This window comes from Mauremys reevesii, linkage group 5 (assembly GCF_016161935.1).
Source record: "Mauremys reevesii isolate NIE-2019 linkage group 5, ASM1616193v1, whole genome shotgun sequence".
Lineage (NCBI taxonomy): Eukaryota > Metazoa > Chordata > Testudines > Geoemydidae > Mauremys > Mauremys reevesii.
In genome coordinates this window covers 125,313,308-125,337,069 of record NC_052627.1, presented here as the reverse complement: position 1 = coordinate 125,337,069, position 23,762 = coordinate 125,313,308, and the positions used below count along the sequence as shown (strand labels likewise).

At 42.7% G+C, this 23,762-nt stretch overlaps 2 protein-coding genes across 2 annotated transcripts in view; both read left to right on the top strand.

The window, feature by feature from the left end:
* KRCC1 (lysine rich coiled-coil 1) overlaps positions 1-4,333 on the top strand; it is a 46,336-nt gene extending 42,003 nt beyond the window's left edge. Inside the window, exons 8-10 of the transcript XR_005599734.1 lie at positions 493-696; positions 1,646-1,750; positions 4,072-4,333. The gene's annotated coding sequence lies outside the window, so the exon portion shown is untranslated. The remainder of the gene's footprint in view (positions 1-492; positions 697-1,645; positions 1,751-4,071) is intronic.
* A 4,608-nt stretch (positions 4,334-8,941) lies between these two features.
* The window catches only part of CD8B (CD8b molecule), a 32,763-nt gene continuing 17,942 nt past the window's right edge, over positions 8,942-23,762 (top strand). Inside the window, exon 1 of the mRNA XM_039541502.1 lies at positions 8,942-9,020. The gene's annotated coding sequence lies outside the window, so the exon portion shown is untranslated. The remainder of the gene's footprint in view (positions 9,021-23,762) is intronic.

The window sequence follows — 23,762 nt, the reverse complement described above, 5'->3', positions numbered from 1 at the left end:
CTCCCTTTGAAGTCAATGGAAGTTTTGCGAAGTTCACCTGGATCAGGATCAGGCCCTAGACATTTAAGGGATAGAGATGCATAATCTTAGCTCATCTCTCTCTTGGTTTAATGTGCCATACAAGGCCAAATCAGGCATAAACCTCTATGCATTAGTCTGTGAAATCCACATCCATTATTCACCGTCATGCAGTTTTTTGACCTGGAGGGTTCAGTACAGTTCTGAATTATTAGTAGATGAAAACTCTCAGGGCATGATTCTCATTTAAGCTAAGGCCCCTTTATGCAGCTCTGGCCCAGTACATAGGCAATATGCCTTAATGCTGGCATACTTTATATATACATCCATTTTAAGATGCTTTGACTCCCAGACTGATGTAGAAGTGCTCTATTGTAAATAAGATTCAGGCCCTCAAATCTGAGGGAGAACGTCACCCTAGATCCTAAACTGGCTTCTCTATGTATTTTGCATCTCTCTCTCTCTCTTTTCTAGCTTAGCAGATGAAAGAAAACAATCTCTCATCCTAAGGAAAGAGGAAAGCTATGGGCAGACCACACACATCAACCACACTCCTCTCTCTCTCCGCTGTCTCCTCAGCCGTTCATGTGGCAAAGGTGTTATGTAGGCTAACACGTGCAACGCTGTGCGCACAGTGTGCAGCTTGGCTGTAAGGAGCGGGTGCTTGCAAGGCATCAGGTACGTACAGTATTTAGTGCAGTAGTAGTCACGGTGGCATAACCCCTCCTGCTCTTCCCTTTCGCGCTGTCCCCCTTCTCTTCATATGTGACAAAACAAGAAAGCTAATGTCAGTGGGGAATAAGAAATTCAGAATATACTTTTGTGCTGATGTCCAGTCTCTATTTTCTTTATAGTGACTGTTTGGTCTGCTGTAGTTTTTATCCTAAGCTATTATTTTACACCAATATCTGTGATGATTTAATAGCATGGACTGCTCCTAGCCTTGCCTGTATCGCACTGGCAACTTGATTGAAACCACTAGTTCCATTTTATCGAAGGGCATGAAAGACGGCAGGATGGAGGCATATATATGTAACAATGTAATATGTTCTGTCAGGCTTGTTATCTAGCAGAGGTAGCATAACTGTAGCAAACATCTTTTTATAAAGCTGTATACCGTAACCCTGTGTTGGGCATACAAAGAGAAACTGTTACACAGGTAAATGACTTACATGTCTTTGCTCACATTGAGGGGCTCTGGTGTTACCGCAGTTCCCACAAATGCAGAGCGAGCGTAGTTTAATGTGATCACAACAGCAAGATGTATGTATCGAGTATGATCCAGAATGTGCCTGTGTTGCATTGATGGATCACAGGAGAAATGTAACCTGAGCCTCAACTGTTCTAACCCGTGTTTAAATAGTAATAATAAGTAAAAAGTTAAGCACCTAAATCAGTTGTTTTGGTTTTCAGAAGTGCTGATCACGTGCAGCTTCAGTTGACTTCACTGGAAATTGTGGGTGCTCAGCACCTCTGAAAATCAAAGGCCGCCCATTTAGGTGCCTAAAAATGGATTTGAACAAATTTGAACCTTCTGATCTTAGTAAGATCAAGGATAGTTGTGAAATGCTGCAGATGGGACATCTTAAAGTCACTCATTCTGCCCTATGTGTGTTGATTTGTCTAGTGGGCCCATGAAAATGAGCTTCCCACCACTTGCTGTGCTATGCTAGCTGGCTTGGTTTGTCGCATTCACCATTGAATAATGCTGGTGCTTGCCTATGGAGGTATGGTAAGTCTGTTGATTTTTTTTCCCCCGCTCCCTCCCCACATGCCCCGACTCATATTGTGTGGTGGTTGCAGGTCTCTGGTAATGTCTGTTTTAATCTGATACACACAGAGATGTGTATTTGTATTAGTTTTGGTGACTAGCTGTATAAAGTACACAACTCTTCCTATTGTTCTGATACATGGTACATATGATGGCTCATAGAATCAGTTTGATTGTATATCATTGTATGAGTCAACAGTGTGCCCTTGTTGCCAAGAAGGGTAGCAGCGTTTTGGGCTGTATAAGTAGGAGCATTGCCAGCAGATCGAGGGACATGATCATTCCCCTCTATTCTGCATTGGTGAGGCCTCATCTGGAGTAGTGTGTCCAGGTTTGAGTCCCACACTACAAGAAGGATGTGGAAAAATTGGAAAGAGTCCAGTAGAAGGCAACAAAAATTATTAGGAGGCTGGAGCACATCACTTATGAGGAGAGGCTGAGGGAACTGGGATTGTTTAGTCTGCAGAAAAGAAGAATGAGGGGGGACTTGATAGCTGCTTTCAACTACCTGAAAGGGGGTTCCAAAGAGGATGGATCCAGACTGTTCTCATTGGTACCAGATGACAGAACAAGGAGTACGGGAAGGGATTTTCCTCCAGGGCAGATTGGCAGAGGCCCTGGAGGTTTTTCGCCTTCCTCTGCAGCATGGGGCACGGGTCACTTGCTGGAGGATTCTCTGCAGCTTGAGGTCTTCAAACCACAATTTGAGGACTTCAATAACTCAGACATAGGTTAGGGGTTTGTTATAGAAGTGAATGGGTGAGATTCTGTGGCCTGCACTGTGCAGGAGGTCAGACTAGATGATCATAATGGTCCCTTCTGACCTTAAAGTCTATGAGTAATGGTCTCAGGTTGCAACGGGGGAGATTTAGGTTGGATATTAGAAAAAACATTTTCACTGGGAGGGTGGTGAAGCACTGGAATGGGTTACCTAGGGAGGTGGTGGAATCTCCTTCCTTAGAGGTTTTTAAGGTCAGGCTTGACAAAGCCCTGGCTGGGATGATTTAGTTGGGGATTGGTCCTGCTTTGAGCAGGGGGTTGGACTAGATGACCTCCCGAGGTCCCTTCCAACCCCAATATTCTATGATATTCTACTGCCGTTCTAATCTGTATGTGTGTCCTTTGAATGCATTTACAAGGGGCTAATGCTCTGCAGGAGCATTTACAAAAAACAAAAGGAACCTGTTAAGTTACCATTACAGTTCTGAGTGAATATAGCCAAAGTTAAGGATATTCAGAATTAATGCTTCCTCCCTATCTCTCCACATCATGCTGATGTCAGCCACATCCTTTTTCATGGTTGCAGAAGCAGTGCTGGAGAGGCCTTCATCCCTGCTTTGAGCTTAGAATGCCGGGTAGATTTACAGTAGATAGATGACTCCATCTTTGATTCACACTCCTGCGAATATTGGTGACCACAGACTGGCCCCGATCCTGCAGTCTGATTCACATGGACTGATGTCCATAGGATACTGCAAAAGTGTGAGATCTGCCAGCATCGATCAGATTGGCAGATCAGGGCCCACTGTATGTAAGATTACTGCTGATCTCAAATCTCTGTGTAGGCTGGACTCTTACCTCCCCCCAGCCCTGTTAATTTATGTTTAATCCTGTCATTATTGCAAGGAATGCTGTGACTATAAGATCATTTAAAAATATTTTAAAATCTCTGTACTTACAGCCCTGAACACTCAGTTTTCATATTGAAATCTAATGACCTTGCCACCAATTGTATTCTTTTTCTGCTTCGTTCAGCTTGGAGAGGGAGAGTGGCTTTGTTGATTTCACTTTCTGCTTCTAGTCCATGGTGGTTTTTAGGCACCAGCGAGTTCCTGTTGGAGTTGAGTGCCCATCACCGTAGGGGGAATACCTAATATTTTTATTCCGTTTTTTAACTGAAAATAATTTTATTCATCTTTGGCTCTGCAAACCTCTTGACTGTGGGTCTAAACAACTTGGTAGTGTCCTTTTAAACATCTTTTAAGACTGTTTTAATTTTTATTTTTTCAGGATTTAGAATAGAAAATATATGAATTCATAAGAGGTCACTGGGTCCCCATCTTAAAATATAATTCCAGTCATTCAGCTCCCCAGTAAAAACAGATGCAGTGTGTTTAAATACTTTACAGGGGGAAAGGTTCTTGTTTCCTCAGTGTCAACCCTGAACCTATCTACCCTTGCTCATTCTGCCCTATGGAGTAGCTCATATGTCAACCTTAATGTTGATTCAAAAAGATTTCAGACACTTCAGTGGATTTCAAAGCCTCTCTTGTGTTTTACAGGTGTACAGAGCAGAGAAACAACACTGGCGAGAGGCTATCTCAGCCTCCAAGATGAGTTGCCCAACTTTCTAACTAATTCTATTGAGAACGTTAATCCAGATGATCTCATTGGTCCACCAAGCAACAACCCTCTTTCCAGTCCATAGTTGAGGCTCACTTCTTCAGTTGTGCCCTCAAGAAATGAGCAAACAATTATATCTACATTACTCTGGGGAGAATTCTGCACCAAAAAATAAAAAATTCTGCAACAAAAAATTAAAAATTATATGCACAGTATTTTAAAATTCTGCATATTTTATTTGTCAAAATAACACAATATGAATCCCACCAGTTTCAATTATTTTTGGTCATTTATTTCAAAATACTGTCAGCAAGTATGTCTGTAACAATACAGACCAATAAAAAAGATTCAGGAAATGTTTTTTGACAAATAGATTCCTTACTAGGCATATTAATTCAGAATTCTGAGTAATAATTCATTTAAACTACAATACAGAACCATTTCCCGCACCTCTCAGAAGCAGAGCAAAGGTTTGGGGGAGTCAAGGGTAATGGAGGAGCTGAGGGAGAGGGAAGTAAATTGCTGGGAAGAAGCCTGGGTGTGAACTTGGAGGGTGGTTGGGTCGGGGGCGGAAATGTATGGAATGGGTTATTGTTTTTGTTTTTTTTGGGGGGTGGGGAGCAAGAAAGGATTGTTAGGGAACTTCCCCCATGCAGACCCTGGCTGACCCCTAGCCTCTCCCATTGAGTCAGGAACATCTGCTCCTGTCCCTGATGTGTCCTTGCACCTCTCCCCCCTCATCCACATGTGTCCCTCCACTCCCACTCAGACTCGCACTCCCACCATCCCAATGTGGCCCTGCACCCCTCCCCCATCCCTATGTGGCTCTGTACCCCATCCCTGTGTGACTGTGTCCCCACCCATCCACTCTCTTGTCCCTATGTGTCCCTGTACCCCCTCCCCCTGTCTCCATATGTCCGTGTCCCCATTCAGCCACCCTCTGTCCCTATGTAGCTCAAGCACCCTCCCCCATCACCATGTGGCCCTGCACCTCTCTCCCCCTGTGGCCCTGTGCCTCCACTCCCATTCAGACCAGTCTGTCCTCCCCACTGGCCCTTATGTTCCCCTTTCTGACCCCCCAGCACCCCACGCTGTCTCCCCATAGCCCCCATATTCTGACCTGGCCTGACAGGCACTGTGAAGAAGGCAGGCTTTTTCTCTTCCCTAGCTGGCTGGGAGCAGCTGCTGTGGTCTAGCATCACAGCGCCCTCTGGTGGGCAAAAGGCAGACCTGCAGCAACATTTAGGCAGAAGCCTTTTTCTGCACAAAAAAATAAAATTATGCATGGCTTATTAATTATGTGTGCGTGCAGTAGTGCAGAATTCCCCCAGGAGTACTACATGCTTATAATACCTGTTGATCGGTCATGCTGTGCATGCACATATGCTACATCACATGTGATTGTATTTGTTACCCTCACTTGTTTGGTCATGTCCCTTTTTGTACATCCTATGAAGTGCTTGGCATGATTTGGAACAATGTAAAACATCTACTACTAACAATGAACTGTGTGATATACAACCTCAGACCCTATTCCCGGCTACTAGGACTAGCAGGAGTAAAATCTTTTTATTTTTGTCATTAAAGCCAGCCCTTGTGTTTCTGAACATTAACAGAGAGCAGATCCACTGAGTAAGGTGGTGTCATTTCTACCTAATCACTTTTCAGAATAAAATCAGTTTATGCACTAGTGAGGTGCAAAGAGTTATCCCATACACATCAGATTATGAACATCCATCATCATTATTGATTTCATAGAATGCCTTATATGTGCACTGCTTTACACAATGTGTAAGGACAAAAGGTCCTTGGCTCAAATTATAATCTAACTCGGACAAATATAATACGCTGTGCAATTCTGGCCTAGAAATGCAGAGAGACCTTGTGTGGGAGAAGCACAGGAAGGTTCTCACCAAAGCAATGACTTTTCAGCAGTGGAAGATTTGAAGGAGGAGATTAAGTTGTTTTGGTGTGTGGGATGCAGAAGGCTGGTTCAGGCCTAGGAGCCTGTTTGAAAAAAGGCTTAACGTTAACAATGGGAGAAGTAGATAAAAGGATCCATGAGGAGAGAGGGAAGAGAAGAGCCTAAGGATCTAGAGAGGATGAAAAATGTAAGAGCTCTTGCAAAGCCTTGAAGCTTGAGGAGGAGAAATTCAAACAGGAAGTGAAATCCGTCTAAAAGGTTTCAAGGGGAACTGGAGGGGCTGAGCTCAAAGTGACAGCAGAGAAGAAACCAAGCAGCCACATCAGTAAAATAATCCCCTATTCAAATGTTTTCCTGATACTAAAAATTATCTTAAATGATGCAGAAAATTCATTGAAATTACTTGTTTAAAATCAGTGGTGGTAGTGTGCCTAGCTCTGTTACACACCTGCTGACCTACCTTGACCCAGGTTAGCTTATCCTAGTGGAGGTTATGACTAGAGATGGCTGGAGGGTGATAATTCTGTTTTGTAGCAACTTTTTGGAACAAAACCAAAACTTTTCGGAATGATTTTGTGAAAACAGAATTGTCAAAATGTCCATTTTCAAGTAAAACCTGAGCTTTTTGATCCTAGAAGGTGTGACACATTCTATGGCCTGGTGGGTAGAGCCTGGGATAGGGGAGACCACCATTCAAGTCTCTGCTCTGATTGCCAGAAGAGATTTTCATCCCAGATCTCTGAGTCAGGCAGGGAAGAGACTTGAACCTGGATGTCCCACATCCCAGTGGCCTCACCACCAGGCTATAGAGGTGTGATCGATAGAAAGACTGAATCTCTCAAAATGTCATTTAGTCCAAAATGTTCCAATCAGTTCTAGTTAAGTGACTTGATCATGGTCTACAAGTACGTACGTGGGGAAGAGATTGTGACAGTAAACACCTCTTTAATCTAACAGAAGGCAACACGACAAGATCTAGTAGCTGGAAGCTGAACGTAGACAAATTTAGACTAAAAATAAGGCGCAATTTTTTTAAGAGTGAAGGTAGCTCACTATTGGAACAACTTATTTAGGGATGTGATGGATCCATCACTTGAAGTCTTTAAATCAAGCCTGGTTTTCTTTCTAAAAGATATGCTATAGCTCAGACAAGCTCTGGGCTTGATGCACAAACTACTGGGTGAGTTCGCTGGCCTGTTATGCAGGCGATCAGACTAGATGATCATAACTGGTCCTTTCTGGGTCCTTGAATTTTTCCAATCTGTAAAACTGAGATATAGTTATGTACCTGCCTTTCTAATGCACTTTGAGATCTACAGATGGCAAGGGCTATATAAGAGCCAAATATAACTATTAATATTCATTGTATATATTAAAGTGTTAAAAAGTTGCTTATTTTTATTATAAAGTAATGCACATTGGAAAAATTAATCCCAAATATACATACAAAATGATGGATTCTAAATTAGCTATTACCATTCAAGAAAGATCTTGGCATCATCATGGATAATTCTCTGAAAACATCTGCTCAATGTGCAGCAGCCATCAAAAAAAGCTGACAATGTTAGGAACCATTAGGAAAGGGATAGATAATCAAAGACAGAAATTATTATAATGCCACTATATAAATACACGGTACAGCCATATCTTGAATACTGCATGCAGTTCTGGTCACCCCATCTCAAAAAAGATATATTAGAATTGGCAACAGTACAGAGAAGGGCAACAAAAATGATTAAGGGTATGGAACAACTTCCCTGTGAAGAGAGATTAAAAATACTGAGACTGTTCATCTTGGAAAAGAGATGACCAAGGGGTGGGATATGAAGGAGGACTATTAAATCATGTCTGGTGTGGAGAAAGTGAATGGGGAAGTGCTGTTTACCCCTTCACGTAGTAAAAGAACCAGAGATCACCCATTGAAATGAATAGGCACCAGGTTTAAAACAAAGATAAGTACTTCTTCACACAACACAGTCAACCTGTGGAACTCATTGCCAGGGGATGTTGTGAAGGCCAAAGGTATAACTGGATTCAGAAAAGAATTAGATAAGTTCCTGGAAGATAGGTCCATCAATGGCTATTAGCCAAGATATTCAGGAATGCAGCCCAATGCTCTGGCTATCCCTAAACCTCCGACTGCCAGAAGCTGGGGCTGGTAGATGGGATGGATCACTCAATAAATTGCCTTGTTCTGTTCATTCCCTCTGAAGCATCTGGCACTAGCCACTGTCAGAAGACAGGATGCTGGGGTAGATAGACCATTGTTCTGACCCAGTATGGCCATTCTTATGTTCTTATGATTGTATCTCCTTTGAGTCTCTGTCTCATAATTAACAATTAGTCAATTGGGTTCAAGTCTTTCAAACACTTGAGAAAATTTAGTTGTGTGCAGAAGTGTTTGCAGGATTGGGCTTCTTTTGTTTCTCGGCTAGACACCATTGTAAATGAGGACTTGTTCACCAATGGATTTTCCTGGGTTCAGTAAAATTTTTATTCCTGTTTTTAAACAATAATTGCAATGCTGTGGTTTTCAATATGATTGATTTTTTTTGCCTTGTGTATTACATTAAATCAGATTTCATGAACTTTAATAAATGTTATGATTATATTTATAGATGTTCTTAATCTAGAAATAAACATTTTATTTTCTTTGGACTGTTTGGGTGTTAAGTAACTGTTTTACTGTTCCTGAAATTGATACACAAGACCATGTTGCATTCTGTGATGGAGAGTACGAGACGCTTTGAGGCCTCTCCTGGAGGCCTTGTAGTCCTACCACACCCTGCCCCAGGAAAGGAGCAGTGAAGGTGGGTCCTCCAGCACTGCCTAGAAAGGCTGCAGGAAAGCAGCCAATCAGAGAATAACAGGCTCAGATAAAAGAAGCTACAGGGTCTGAGCAACTCTGTTCCTGGCTGGAACCAGAAGGGTGATGTAGGGCTAGAAGACTGTGAAACTCTCCAGGTAAGGCATATTGGGAGAGACCATGCTCAAGCAGGGATAGGACAGAGAAACTCTCCAGGTGTGGAAGCTTGGGAGAGACCCTGCTCAAACAGGGAACAGACAGAGAGAACCCAAAGACTGTAACCCTAAGGTAACGGGTGAATGTGATGGGACCAAGAGGGAAGCAGCCCAGGGAATGCAGCAACATCTATTAAGGGAAGTAGTCCAGGGCTGCTGTTTACAGGGTCCCTGGGTTGGGACCTGGAGTAATGGAGTGGACCTGGGTCTGCCCCGACCAGGCCAGTGGAGAGGTGCCCTAAATCCCAAAGAGGTGACAAGATTCCTTACTAAAAACCCAAGAAAAGGGACTAGATTTAAAGGAGCCCAAGAGGGGCTGAAGAGAGAAGGTACCTTCAGGCAGGAGAGGCGGAGTCCAGTTTGAGCCAGGGAATTGGAAGGGGTTCATTCATGCCTACTGTCTGCGTGTGACTTGGACGGAGGGCTGAGCCACTGAATACCTGCCTAGTGAGGTCAACAGCCTACCGGGGGTGCCAGGAGAAAAAGAAGATTGCAGCACCACACCCAGCTGAAAGGAGGCGCTCATGATATGTGAGTGCACAGTGTCACACATTCATACACTGGCATAAACCTCTGGTATTTATCATTTGTGGTGGTGATGATGATGATTATTAATAATCCAGGGCCCTTAGATACTCTAGGACCTAGACTTGAATATCCGAAGTGGAGATTTCACCATTAAGAAGCCGGCCTAGGTCTTCATACCCTTTAAGAGTTAGCCAGTGCCAAATACCATTTAGTTATTTATATAGTGCTGTTAATGTTGCCTGGCATTGGCCAAACTGTGAATGTGCTGGATAAAGAAGAGTCCCCACACCTTATAGCGTATAGTCTGGCGCCATAAGCGTCTGTGATACAGAGCAATATGCAACTCTCAGACACAGAGTGCAGAAGGGGCTCGCTAGCCTGAGTGCTTCATGGAACAAGTGGGTCTTAGGGGATTTCTTGGAAGCCGGGAGAGGGGGGAAGCAAAGCTAGATCTATTCAATGTAGCAGCTAGTTGCTCATCTGAACACTGGCAAGGAGATATTTCCGTCAAGCTTAGAACAGTATGTTAGTGTATAAGGCTCCTGGTGATCTAGGAGGTAGTAGAACACAGAGAAGATACCTCACAGTACCCATCCAGCTGTATGAAGAATATGCAGGAGCAGCCAATTGACACCTAAGAAGTAGAGGTCTTTTTGTCTCTTTTTAGGGTGATAAGATCTTCCAATCTACACTAACTACACAGGTGAATAGCTGAATGCTGTTGTAACAAGCCAGACTAGGATCTCTTCTGTGCATGGGCTGTGCATTAAGCTTCTATTAAGTCTGACTTATGCAGGTACACTTTATAGACCATAGGCTCCCTAAGCAAAATTACTGATTTTGTAACCATTACAAAATAAACTTTCAGTCCCTGGCTCCTTAATTCATTCAGAAGGTTATAGGAACACAGCACACGGTCCCTCTCCAAAGAGGTGCCATGAAAGCCTATTTATACATTATTCTGACCCATTCAAACCAATGGCTCTTCTCTGAAGCAGCTTAACTCCTGGATGCAAGCTACTTACCGCGCGGGTCAACACGGAGAGTTCGACTTCTCGGAGTTCGAACTATCGCGTCTAATCAAGACGCGATAGTTCGAACTCCCCATGTGCTCCGGTCGACTCTGGATCTCCACCACTGCGAACGGCGGTGGCGGAGTCGACCTTGGAGCCGCGGACTTCGATCCCGCGGCGTCTGGACGGGTGAGTAGTTCGAACTAAGGTAGTTCGAGTTCAGCTACGCTATTCATGTAGCTGAACTTGCGTACCTTAGTTCGACCCCTCTCTTAGTGTAGACCAGGCCTAAGGTGCCACAATGACTCCTCGTTATTGCTTCTATGGTATTTCCAAATCTATGTGCATTACTAGTTTTGACCCATAGATGGCAGCAGCTATTTGCAGTTTCAGAGTGGTGATTTCATGCTCTGCTGTCTGCTAGTTAGTTTCAATAGGTTCAGCTACACTTGGAAATTGTGCTGATACTACAAGTATGATCCAAACCTTGGGATTTAGGAACTCAAGATTGTCTTTCTCTGTCTCTGCTTAGCCTGATACAAGCATAACTTTGTCATTGACTACCTGCAAGAGCTTGGGGCTGTCACTGAACTCATCTGTGCTTCAGTTTGCCCATCTGTAAAATGGGGATAATAGGAGGTTCTGAGGCTTAGTTTAAAGATGTAAATACACTGTATAAAGGGATAAATAGGCAGAGGGTAAAAAGTTTGTAACCAATTATATGCAACAGGTTTCAGCACAATGAAGTTTGTTTTATTATTTATTATTTTCTCAAGTGAACTATAAATCAATCTACTTCAAATTACATTAAAAAACCCCATCAATTAGGCCTTATTCTTTTTTCCTGGGCATTTTATTTTCTACAGAGACTATGCAATTTTTTATTATTATTTACTTGGTTAATTTTACGTATAATTTTCATTGCCTTAATTATTACTTCTCATGAAGTGTCATTTCTGCTCCTTAAAGAGTAATGTATTTACTAAAAACACTATATTAAACATTTCCACTTTTTTAAAGCTTTCTGCAAGTGTACATCCCATAAAGGTTGCACTTTGTTTATGCTTCCTAGATGCAAGTTAGTAAAAAAAGTTATTTGAGATCATTTAAAGAAAAATAAATTTAAAATGGAGCAGGCGTGGCAGAGGCAAACCCTTGCTTTTCAGCCACTACGGTTTATTCCATCCCCCTGTCTTCTGGAGTTGGCAGGTTCAGTGTGGGTGAGGGTGTTTATACCAAAGCCAGCGATCAGCAACAATCTGGTCCGTTGTCCGTGTAACTGAAATGCCCAAGAGTTTCTTTGTCGCTAAGGTGAAAATGACCAATGAAACCTTACAAAAGTGTCCTGTGCATTGGTGGCAACAGTGATGGATCGTGATGGTACCAATGACGGATATAAAGTGAATATGCAAGCAAACAACTTTATGCATCTTGCCAGAGATTGGAATCTGCTAGGATGATTCCATCCCCCTTCCACCAGCTCTGTCTCCTACCCAGGTGGTTAACTGTTTAGAGGAGGGACCTCTTTTTCCCTGCACTGTCCATAAGGCAACACACGAATTGCAGGCACTTTCCCAGTAGTAACCAGCAGCATCATTATGATTTATTTACCGCTCGGAGAGTGCTCTAGACATGCATGGCAGCACAAATACAGACTGAGTCCCTGCCTGCGGAGCTGACAGTCCAAGGCCCCAGTCTTGCAACTGGCTGTGCGAACAGATCCTGGTACCCACATGCACAGAAGTCTCGGGGGCTTGGACCGGGGGATTAACATAGTCTCAGCTGGGTGAACTGACGTAGCTCTATTAAAGTTGGTGGAAATATGCCGATTTGTACCAGGTGAGGATTTGGGTCATGGAGTCAATGTCTGGATCAGAGCCTAAGTTGAAACAAGCAGGTGGAGGTGACAAACACTGGAAAGATTAGAAAAACAAGAAGTCAGGCAAGCGAATGCAGCCGCATGGGGAGCTAATGCGCTGGGCTAGAGGGTCACACAAACAACTTTTGTTATATTTATGGGGTTTTATTTATGGTACATTTAATTTTAATGGGGCTGGGAGCAGTGTAGGCTTAGATGTATAAGAGTCTCTAATTAATAAGGTACTTCAAACTACCAATTGAAATTTGTGCCCAAAAGAGCCAAGTTATTTTAAAACATGAAGGTAGAAAACAATTTTAAAACCCTGATCTTTGATCCACATGGCAGATCTCAATTCCACTGTTCCGCGCTCTCTCTCAGATCAGAAAGCTCCTCAAAGTTCCACCTACTACATAACATTTTAACCTGCGGGAGTCCTGTGCAAGTAGTCAGACCCAGGATACCAGCTCTGAGTTCTACTCTGTGGAATAAAATGGAGAATTTTCAGTCTTGTTGAATGTTTTGCAAAAAAAGCAATTGGATGATACTGACTCTTCTAAAAGCTTCTAAAAGCTCATTATTTACTTGGTTAATTTTACGTATAATTTTCATTGCCTTAATTATTACTTCTCATGAAGTGTCATATTTCTGCTCCTTAAAGAGTAATGTATTTACTAAAAACACTATATTAAACATTTCCATTTTTTTAAAGCTTTCTGCAAGTGTACATCCCATAAAGGTTGCACTTTGTTTATGCTTCCTAGATGCGAGTTAGTAAAACAAATTATTTGAGATCATTTAAAGAAAAATAAATTTAAAATGGAGCAGGCGTGGCAGAGGCAAACCCTTGCTTTTCAGCCACTACGGTTTATTCCATCCCCCTGTCTTCTGGAGTTGGCAGGTTCAGTGTGGGTGAGGGTGTTTATACCAAAGCCAGCGATCAGCAACAATCTGGTCCGTTGTCCGTGTAACTGAAATGCCCAAGAGTTTCTTTGTCGCTAAGGTGAAAATGACCAATGAAACCTTACAAAAGTGTCCTGTGCATTGGTGGCAACAGTGATGGATCGTGATGGTACCAGTGATGGATATAAAGTGAATATGCAAGCAAACAACTTTATGCATCTTGCCAGAGATTGGAATCTGCTAGGATGATTCCATCCCCCTTCCTCCAGCTCTGTCTCCTACCCAGGTGGTTAACTGTTTAGAGCAGGGTCCTCCTTTTCCCTGCACTGTCCATAAAGCAATACACGAATTGCAGGCACTTTCCCAGTAGTAACCAGCAGCATCATTATGATTTATTTACTGCTCGGAGAGTGCTCTAGACATGCATGGCAGCACAAATAGAGACTGAGTCCCTGCCTGCGGAGTTAACACTCCAAGGCCCCAGTCTTGCAACTGGCTGTGCGAACAGATCCTGGTACCCACATGCACAGAAGTCTCGGGGGCTTGGACCGGGGGATTAACATAGTCTCAGCTGGGTGAACTGACGTAGCTCTATTAAAGTTGGTGGAAATATGCCGATTTGTACCAGGTGAGGATTTGGGCCATGGAGTCAATGTCTGGATCAGAGTCTAAGTTGAAACAAGCAGGTGGAGGTGACAAACACCGGAAAGATTAGAAAAACAAGAAGTCAGGCAAGCGAATGCAGCCGCATGGGGAGCTAATGCGCTGGGCTAGAGGGTCACACAAACAACTTTTGTTATATTTATGGGGTTTTATTTATGGTACATTTAATTTTAATGGGGCTGGGAGCAGTGTAGGCTTAGATGTATAAGTCTCTAATTAATAAGGTACTTCAAACTACCAATTGAAATTTGTGCCCAAAAGAGCCCAAGTTATTTTAAAACATGAAGGTAGAAAACAATTTTAAAACCCTGATCTTTGATCCACATGGCAGATCTCAATTCCACTGTTCCGCGCTCTCTCTCAGATCAGAAAGCTCCTCAAAGTTCCACCTACTACGTAACATTTTAACCTGCGGGAGTCCTGTGCAAGTAGTCAGACCCAGGATACCAGCTCTGAGTTCTACTCTGTGGAATAAAATGGAGAATTTTCAGTCTTGTTGAATGTTTTGCAAAAAAAGCAATTGGATGATACTGACTCTTCTAAAAGCTACATCTGCTCTTGCTTGGATTTTTTTCTCTCTCTAAAATAATTTTTAAATAAGTGTTTTCCCCCTGCAAGTATCAGTTGCATGCTAAATAACACTAGTTGCATTATCATTTTTAAGCATACTCATTTTAACAGCTGTTCTTCAAACTAAGGTCACAGGCAGTGCACCGGATTTCATTGTGCAGCTTTCTATATCCACAGTCCTTGCACCTGTCACCTGTAATAAACACTGAGACTCTGAAGTGCTATTGCGTAAATCCCCAGTGTGTATCTTGCATGTTTGATCCTATTGGTAAAGAAATCTGCTTGCCAGTTTTCTAGTAGATCTCAGTAAATTTCACATTATTTTCACTTGTGATGCTTTTAATTTTTGACTTGTTACATTTCTTTGACACATACCAGATTTTCTGATGCTAGCCTGCTTCTTTTAGGGTGCAATTTTGTACCTACAATTTAGCATTACTTAGCTGTTTAAGTCCTTGATGTACAATGACCTAAATTTTTGGTGCAAAACTGCACCTGCATAAACAAAAACAAAAATTTGTCTCACAAACGACATTTCAGCTCAGAGAAGCATAAAAGAAAAAGTTATTTGTTTTTTTTCCTTCCCTGTAAAAAGAATCACAAACGTCATTCACTAAAATAGCATCCAACAACTTTTTGATTCCTCTCCTTTTTGTATAAAACACCGTAAAGTTTTAGATACGACCTTTTATGGCAATACTTAACTTTAAAAGTAAAATGTGAAGCTTTTAAACAGAGCTGGTGAGAAATTTTCCATTGAAATATTGTTATTGTTCCATTGGAAAAATTGAAACATTTTAGTTTGTTAAATCAAGGCGGTGGGCTGGACTCAATGACCTTTCGGGGTCCCTTCCAGTTCTATGAGATAGGTATATTTGTCTATTTCAGGGGTGAGGGATAGCTCAGTGGTTTGAATTGAATTCATAACCCAGAGTTATGAATTCAATATTTGAGGGGGCCATTTAGAGAACTGGGATAGAAATCTGTCTGGGTATTAGTCCTGCTTTGAGCAGGGCGTTGTACTAGATGACCTCCTGAGGTCCCTTCCAGCCCTGATATTCTATGAAATAGAAATATTGTTTTCCAGTTCAGTTTGACATTTGCTTGAGCTGTTGTGAGTCATGTGCTGATGCAGCCAATTTGGGACAAAAACAAATATCAAAATATCAGAATTTCCCACAGAATGGAAATTCCAGTGTTCAGCCATCTCTACTGGAAAGACTTCACCTGATACATCCTAAGATTGCATTAGCCTTTTTCAGGGCCGCATCACATTGGCAGCTCATAGTCATCCTGTGATCGACCAACATACTCGGTCTTTCTCCTCTGTCACTTCCAACTGATACATCTCCAGCTTATAGAATAATTCTTGTTGTTAGTCCCTAAGTGCCTGACCTTTCACTTTGTGCTATTAAATTTTATCCCATTTTTATTATTCCAGATTTCAAGGGCATCCAAATCTCCTTGTATAATATTCTGGTCCTCCTCCATATTGGTATACACCTCCCAACTTTTTGTCATCCACAAATTTTATTAGCACATTCCCACTTTTTGAGCCAAAGACATTAATGAAAATATTAAATGAGGTCCCAAGACCGAACCTTGAGGAACTCCACTAGTAACATCCTGGATCAGGTGCTCTCCTTAGTGAGCATTGTAATTTTAAAATGCTTTTTTCTTCTGATGCTTTTTTCCAATCACTAAACGTAAATACTTTGTTTTAAGCAAGTCATTGGTCACTGTCTCTGGTCACCTCTGGGAGGAAACACAGCGGCTTGAAACCCAATTGGGCTTGTAAGGTGATAAATGGTGGGTGTACATGGGATACAATGGGTCCTGGTCTGAGAGTACAATGATTGTGAGACAGCTATGGGCAAAAGGGAGTGGACAGTCAAATAGATCAGAAGGTCGGTAGAGGTGCAGCTAGCCCTGGAACCATGACAGTCCAGTTTCTGGAGAACAATAAACTCCCACTATGAATTTTCAGACCAGTAACCATTTATGATAAAACTCTTGAAAAGTTCATAGTTCACAAACATTTTCACCCGTGCACCGTAATCATCCAAATACTTCTGAATAACCAATCGCAGAACCCTGCGAAATGTGGCAAACCAAGCTTGGCACTTTTAGTCATGAAAATATGAATGTGTCACGGTTTTGTCTGTTTAACTATTTGACCAGACCCACTTAAAATGCTTCTCCCCCCTCCCATGTTTTCTCTTTCAGAAAACCCCAACAGTAATAGCCTTAAACAGTGTTGTGACACTGTTATAACCGATAGTTTACCAATCCCGTAGAATACTGGAGTACTTCTTTGTAATGGGTTGTCTAATAGGTTAACATGTTGTCCACTTCCTAAATGTTTTCTAGTAGTAACGCCATTCAGGCCTCGGCATTGTTCACTCATCAGTAAACAGCTGAACTATGTATACATGGAGGTTTCAAAAACTGATTGAACGTAATATTCTAGTACATGTTTATTGTGTTAAACCCTTACATTGCAAACTCCCCATACAACTGCATTCTAGAGGAGTCATGACCAGATGCATGGAGGGGGTGGGAAAGAGCCTAGTTAAAGTTGCCACCAATGGGATGGAGCCCATGTGTTACAGCGAGATTTGTTTTCCTTTCTCCTGCTTGTGTGAGATCTACAATCTCCTGTGGCTTGCAGCATAGGCACCCACTTTTCCAGGCGCCGGTGGGTGCTCGCCCCCGGCCCTGCCCACTCCTGCCCCTGCCCCGCCCGCATCCCAACCCCTTCCCCAAAGTCCCTGCCCCAACTCCGCCCCCTCCCTGTCCCTATTGGACCCCTTCCCCAAATCCCCGCCCCAGCCCCACCTCTTCCACAAGCGCGCCGCATTTCGCCTCCTGCCCCCTCCCTCCCTGCGCTTGCCACCATGAATCAGCTGTTTTGCAGCGGGAAGCAGAGGAGAGAAGCAGAGCCGCAGCATGCTCAGGGGAGGAGGCGGAGTGGAGGTAAGCTGGGGCAGGAAGCTGCTGGTGGATGCAGAGCACCCACCAATTTTTCCCTGTGGGTGCTCCAGCCCCGGAGCACCCACTGAGTCGGCACCTATGGCTTGCAGCAAAACCAAACCCTGTAGCTAAGCTATTCTGCATGAGGGGGAGAAGAGACAGCTCTTTGGGGCAAGGATTCTGCTGTCCCTAAGGGCTCCTGGTCGGAGTGGAGGCATCTAGGGGTTACTGCAACACTAACAATAAGTAATAGTTACACCTTCCTGCATTCAAATATGGCCTCTCTGAAATGGGGGGGGGTTAACCCCTTCACTGCTACTTTTACATGGATATCCCAGTGGACATACCTCAATTCAGTTTGTAGGATAATTAATTCAGAATGTCTTCTTTGTTTAAGAGATTTAACTCATTCTTCCCTTTTATTGTACCATGGCTTAGTTGTATCTAATGCCCTTCATTGTTGCAACAGTTGCATAAGCCCCAGTGACATTATTCTGTGATTTGCGTAGAAACGGCTTTCACTTCATTGAAATTCATTCATTTTAGGGCCAGAAGGGACAAGAACGATCATCCAACCTGACCTACATAACACAGACCGGAGAATTTCACCCAATGATTCCTGCTTCTAGGCCAATAACTAGATTGTGTTCTTGCCTTTTAATACCATATTTACAATTTGCTAATGCAAGTAGCCTGAACTAAGTTTCGTTTCCAAACCACCTTGGTGAACTGATCACTAGGACACTTGAGAGGCGGAAAGGGCTTCAGGATGACAAATCTCCCCAACTGCTGATGGTGGGGAAGAAGAGACTTTGGGCTTCCTCACCCAGCTCATTTCAGTAGTAAAGAACTCATTTCCATAAGTGAGGCTGACCACAGGTCTGCCCTGAGTTCTTGGAGGTGCCCACGCTGGCATGGCAACTTCATGTGTAAATATAGCACGTCCCTCCCTTTCCAGGCTGTGGTGAGGTTTTGAGGTGTTCAGATACTATGGAAATGGCGGGGGGGCAAAATTCCCTCTGCTAGCTGTAGCTGTTCGCAAGCACTGCAGCTTTCTCTCTTGTGTGGGTTCCCATTTGCCATGCCACCAAAAGAAAAACGTTGCCGGCAGATATTTAGTCTCAGATTCTTGTAGCCACCCTGACTGAACTGCTGGTGGGGGTGGGGGCCGAAGCTGCAAGAGCATGACAGGAAGTTCTGAGAGAGCCGATAGAGTTATCATCGCTAAAGAAACCACTTCCTTCAATAGCCACGTGTTCATTGTACCTCTCTGTTCAGCGCCAGGCCTGGAGAGTCGTGTCACTGGTAGAGTGAAAAGTGAATATTGCAAATGGCAGTCATGAGACAGTGCATGCAGTTTCAGATCTCATGTTGTGTCCTTCTCCCCTAACCCCCGAAATCCAGGCTGTCACTCAGTTCTGGGACTTTTTCCTCCATAATATCATTAGACTCCATTCTTTCCTCTACTTCCCTATTATATAAGCACCTTAGTCATCTTTTGCTTTAAGCATGGCAATCAGGGCTGTCAAGAGCAGGTTCGGGCCCTGGTGAAAAAAATTTTTCGGGCCCCCCAGCAAGGGCGGACCAGATAAACTGGGCCGGGGAAGCCAGGCCCCAGGCCCCCTTCCTGACCACCGGGCCCCAGTAATTTGTACCGGCTTCCCCACCCCTCTCATCAGCCCTGATGGCAACCTATCAGTCTCTGGCTCTCTTGTATTTCTTCTCTGTAAAACCATTGTTAAGACCATTCTCTTCTTCCTTTGTCCTCAATCGCTGGACTTTGCATCCACTCACTTGAATCCTGTCTCCTACCAAGAAGAAAATTCTCTTGTGACAATGCACTGCACTGGTGTCCCAGGAGATGGAGGGTCGGTCGGTTCTACTATCACGGACTTGCTGTGTGACTCTGGGTGTCACTTGATCTCCCTGTGCCTCAGTTCTCCATCTGTAAAATGGAGATCACATTCCTTCCCCACACACTCTCTTTGGCTGGATATAAACTGTAAGCGCTTTGAGGCAGGACCCGTCATTTAGCATGTGTCTGTACAGTGCCTAGCACAATGGGGCCCGGATCTCGGTTAGGGCTTCCAGGCACTATTGTAATACAAATAATATATAATACTCTTACTACATCAAATTCCAGGTCAATTGTGCACAATTTTACATCAACAATCATATCTACCTCTTCTCATCAGTAGATCTCAAAGCAATTTACAAACAGGGCCGGATTAAGACTTTTAGAGGCCCTAAGCACTGAAAAGATTATGGTGCTCCCCCATATGTAATTCAAACTAAAAACAATACTATACTGTAAAATAAAATTTTATTTTTCGAAATGACACAAAACTTACATGGATGCTGAAATTAAAATACCTTCTTTCTAGACTTTCTGATTGCAAAATTCTGGATAAGTTCATCGAAGCTGACTCGATGAAGCATGTCCGCTTCCACATACAATAGGGAAAGTGAATCAAGTCTGTCCTGACACATTGTTGTTCTCTGAGGGTTTTTTATTCTTTTCAGCTGAGAGAAAGAGCGTTCTGCGGAGCAGTTAGTAATCATCAATGTTAGAAAAATACGTAGTGCGATCTCTACATTTGGAAATACACACTGTATTCCATCTTTCAGTATTGTGTCATGAAGGTCAATGTGACTGAATTTCATTTTTCCTGTTTCATTAAACTTTGTGCACATATAACAGTGGAACTGCTGTACTTCTCCACAGAGATTCATGTTCAAGTCAACAGGGTATGAGTCAACTAGCTTTTGGGAACCTTGTGAATATTGTTTGTCAGATAAGTCCATATCGTTTAGAAAAGAAAATCTACTTGATACTTCTTTATACACTTCACCTCTCCTCTTCATATGAGCTTCAAGTGTATCAATTATAGCATAGTAAGTAGATACGCAAAATTTGTGTCTAGGATTCAATGCTGTTTCTGTTGCACTGCTATCATTTGCTTGTTTTTTCCTGATTCGCTTGCAGGACTGGGCTTCTTTGTAGTTAGTATCAGGCAAGATATCTTTTGATATGTCTTCAGATCTTTCGAAATCATTCCTCAAAGTGTGTAATGGTCTGCTGATGATTGACAGAGGTCTGCACATGTTTTCAAATCCAATTCTTTTTCTTGGGGAGCTTGACTTGTGTGGTAAAAGTGTTATTTCATTCCACATGGTCAACATGAATACAAATTCTAGTTCTTGCATCTTGTTTGCAATGTTTTCTGCCTCTCGTATAGTTTCTCCCTTTTGTGATTGGTCTTCAGCTATACTTTCTAATGCATCCACAATCTTTGAGTTGGACTCCAGAATTGCACTTGTTGCCACTGCGTGTGCCTCCCAGCAACTATTAGAAAGAGATTTCAACACACGAGCATTGGCCAAATATGTTTTAAGAACTGCCCACCGGTGTATTGAGGCAGAGAAAAATGTATAAAGTAACTGGACTGTTGAGAAAAACCTTAGTGCCACCAGACAACAATCAACAGCACTGCAGCCAACAAGATTGAGAGAGTGTGCAGCACATGGTATGACTATGGCATATTTGTTCTGTTCTAAAAGCTTCTTCTGCATTCCTTGATAACACCCTGACATGCTGGCAGTGTTGTCATAAGATTGACCTCTGCACTTTGAGAAATCTATTTTGCAAACTTGGCGCAGATAATGCAGTACTTGATTTGCCATTTCTTCACCAGTGTGGCTTTTCAAATTGAAGACTGTTCTAAATCGTTCAATTGGTTTTCTATCTGTGGGAGACACATATCTTAGTACAATACTCAACTGATCAATATGTGAAAGATCAGGTGTAGAGTCGACAGATAAACTGAAGTACCCAGCAGTACTTATTTCATCCACAATAGCTGAACGAACTTTGTCACTCGTTAGACCAATGAGTTCATCACATATTGTCTTGGATAAGTATGTTGGGTTACCTTTGCCAGCATTCCCATATTTTGAGATATGGCCTGCTAAAAATGGGTCAAACTGAGCCACAAGCTCCAACAGTCCCAAGAAATTTCCATGCTGCAATGATCCAAATGTGTCATTTGATCCCCGGAAAGGCAGACCACATTCAGCTAATGTTTGAATAACAGCTATAATACGCTGCAAGACATGTTGCCAGTATTCACGCTCCCCTTTAATTTGTTCTTCCAATTTTTGTGTCAATCCAAAGCCCTGTCTTCTATTTAAATGTGTCAGCATTGAATCCCTGTGAGCAGTGCTATTTTCATGTTGGTCAATTAAAACAGTATTCCGCCAGTCACTAAATCCATCTGCAGCAAATCGGGATGTTGAAGGTTTATATGCAAAAAGCTTGCAAACAAAACAGTACGCAGCCCCTGTTGATGGTGAATACAGTAGCCATTCTTGAGTGTATTTCTCACCATTTGCTTTCATGCCGAAAAATATTTTTTGTGGACAATATCTTGTTTGTTTGCCATTGGTAAAAGTCCGACGTGATTTCTCAAATGGCCCAGTGTGGTGCTGACAGTCATTTGGTCCATGAGCTATCCAATAAGCTACATCATCGGCACTGAAATCAACCCACATACCAGGATCTTTTCTCCTATGATTTACAGCATGAGCAGGTTCAGTCTCTGACACGTCCACACCTTCTAGAACAATGTCTGTTTTACCACCGGGAGTAGGATGATCAGTTACAGACTCTGATTTCCTCGCATTATTTCGATCTACATTAGTAGGACGCCCCCCTGGTTTAGGTGGGGATAAGTAATAAAAAGAGAACAGAAAAACGGGGGAAGTGTGTGTAGTGGAGTGTAAGGAAGTCTAACAAAGTTCAGATTTTTCCCATGATGACTACTTTGATGCTTTTTTTGAAATATCAATTTTTTTTTTAATCTCATTTTTTTTTGGTGTCCCCTGCTTTGCTGGTGTCCTAAGCATGTGTTTAGTCTGCCTATTGGGTAATCCAGCCCTGTTTACAAAGGGAGGTAAGTATCATTCATTAACCCCCTTTTACAGAGCGGGAAAGCAACTTACCCAACTTATCCAACAGCAGTTCAGGAACTAGAACCCAGCTCACGTAAGTCCCAGTCCAGTGCATTAGCCTTCCCTCTAGTGCCTCTCTCTACACACCTATTTCCTTCCCTTCCTTCATCCCAACCCTAAATTCTTCTTTCACCTGCTTCTCCCACTCCCTACAGACCTTGTGTGCCTGGAAGAGCAATCCACTTGGTAAGCGCCAAGACTGTTGGATTGCTAGGTTTTAAAACTACTTTTATATAACCTTTCCATGTTGATCTTGCTGCCACAGCTTGCCCCTTGCCAATTAGGGCATGAACTATCTTCTATATCATATTTTCTTGTCTGAATTAAAGCATAAAGTCCTTGGACAGGGGCTCTTGCCTTAGGTATGTTTAAAGTGTCATGTGTGATGGAGATTAAATACTAAATCGTCCCCAGTGTATCACTTGGAAAGGGAAAATAGACACTATAATGGGTAGAAAGGTAGAAGACAGGAAACGGTAATGAGCTGATTCTGCTCTCGTTTACAGCAGATTTACAATAGTGTCACTGCACTGATGGCACTGGAAATGCTCTCGATTTCACATAATGTGGTAGGAGATTCAAAAATGGGTGTCTTTGCTGCTGCCATATCCCACAAAATGTCATGCCCGTCTTTAAATAAAATCCCAGATGTGCAATTGTATTAGATATTTTTACAAATATCTCTTGATAAACTCATCCCGGAATCAATCCTGTAATGGTAATACGTTATTCTAAGCAGTGCTTAATTTGTGCCAGCGCGGAGCCACTGCACCTCTAGGCTTGGCAGTTCATAGCCCCAGCCCCTCTGGGCTTCCCATGTCAGTTATGAAAGTTAAAAAAAAAAATTGCTTGAGCCCTGGCAGCCAATTGCTTGAGCACCAGCATCTCTGTCATTACAAATTAAGCACTGATTCTAAGACATCCAGAGGGTGGTGGTGTGGGTGTGGGTGTGGGTGTGGGTGAGGGAGTAAATACACTGGATAAGATTTTCAAAAATGCCTCAGTGACTTAAGACTCGAAGTCTCATTGAAAGCACTTAGAAACTTCTAAACATTTTACCCCTTCACACTATGAAATTCTGAATGCTTGAGTTGAGCCTGGCTAGAAAAGCACTTGATTTCAGCTTCACAAACAAATTAAAAAATTTGGAAGGGCACCAGTCCTCTG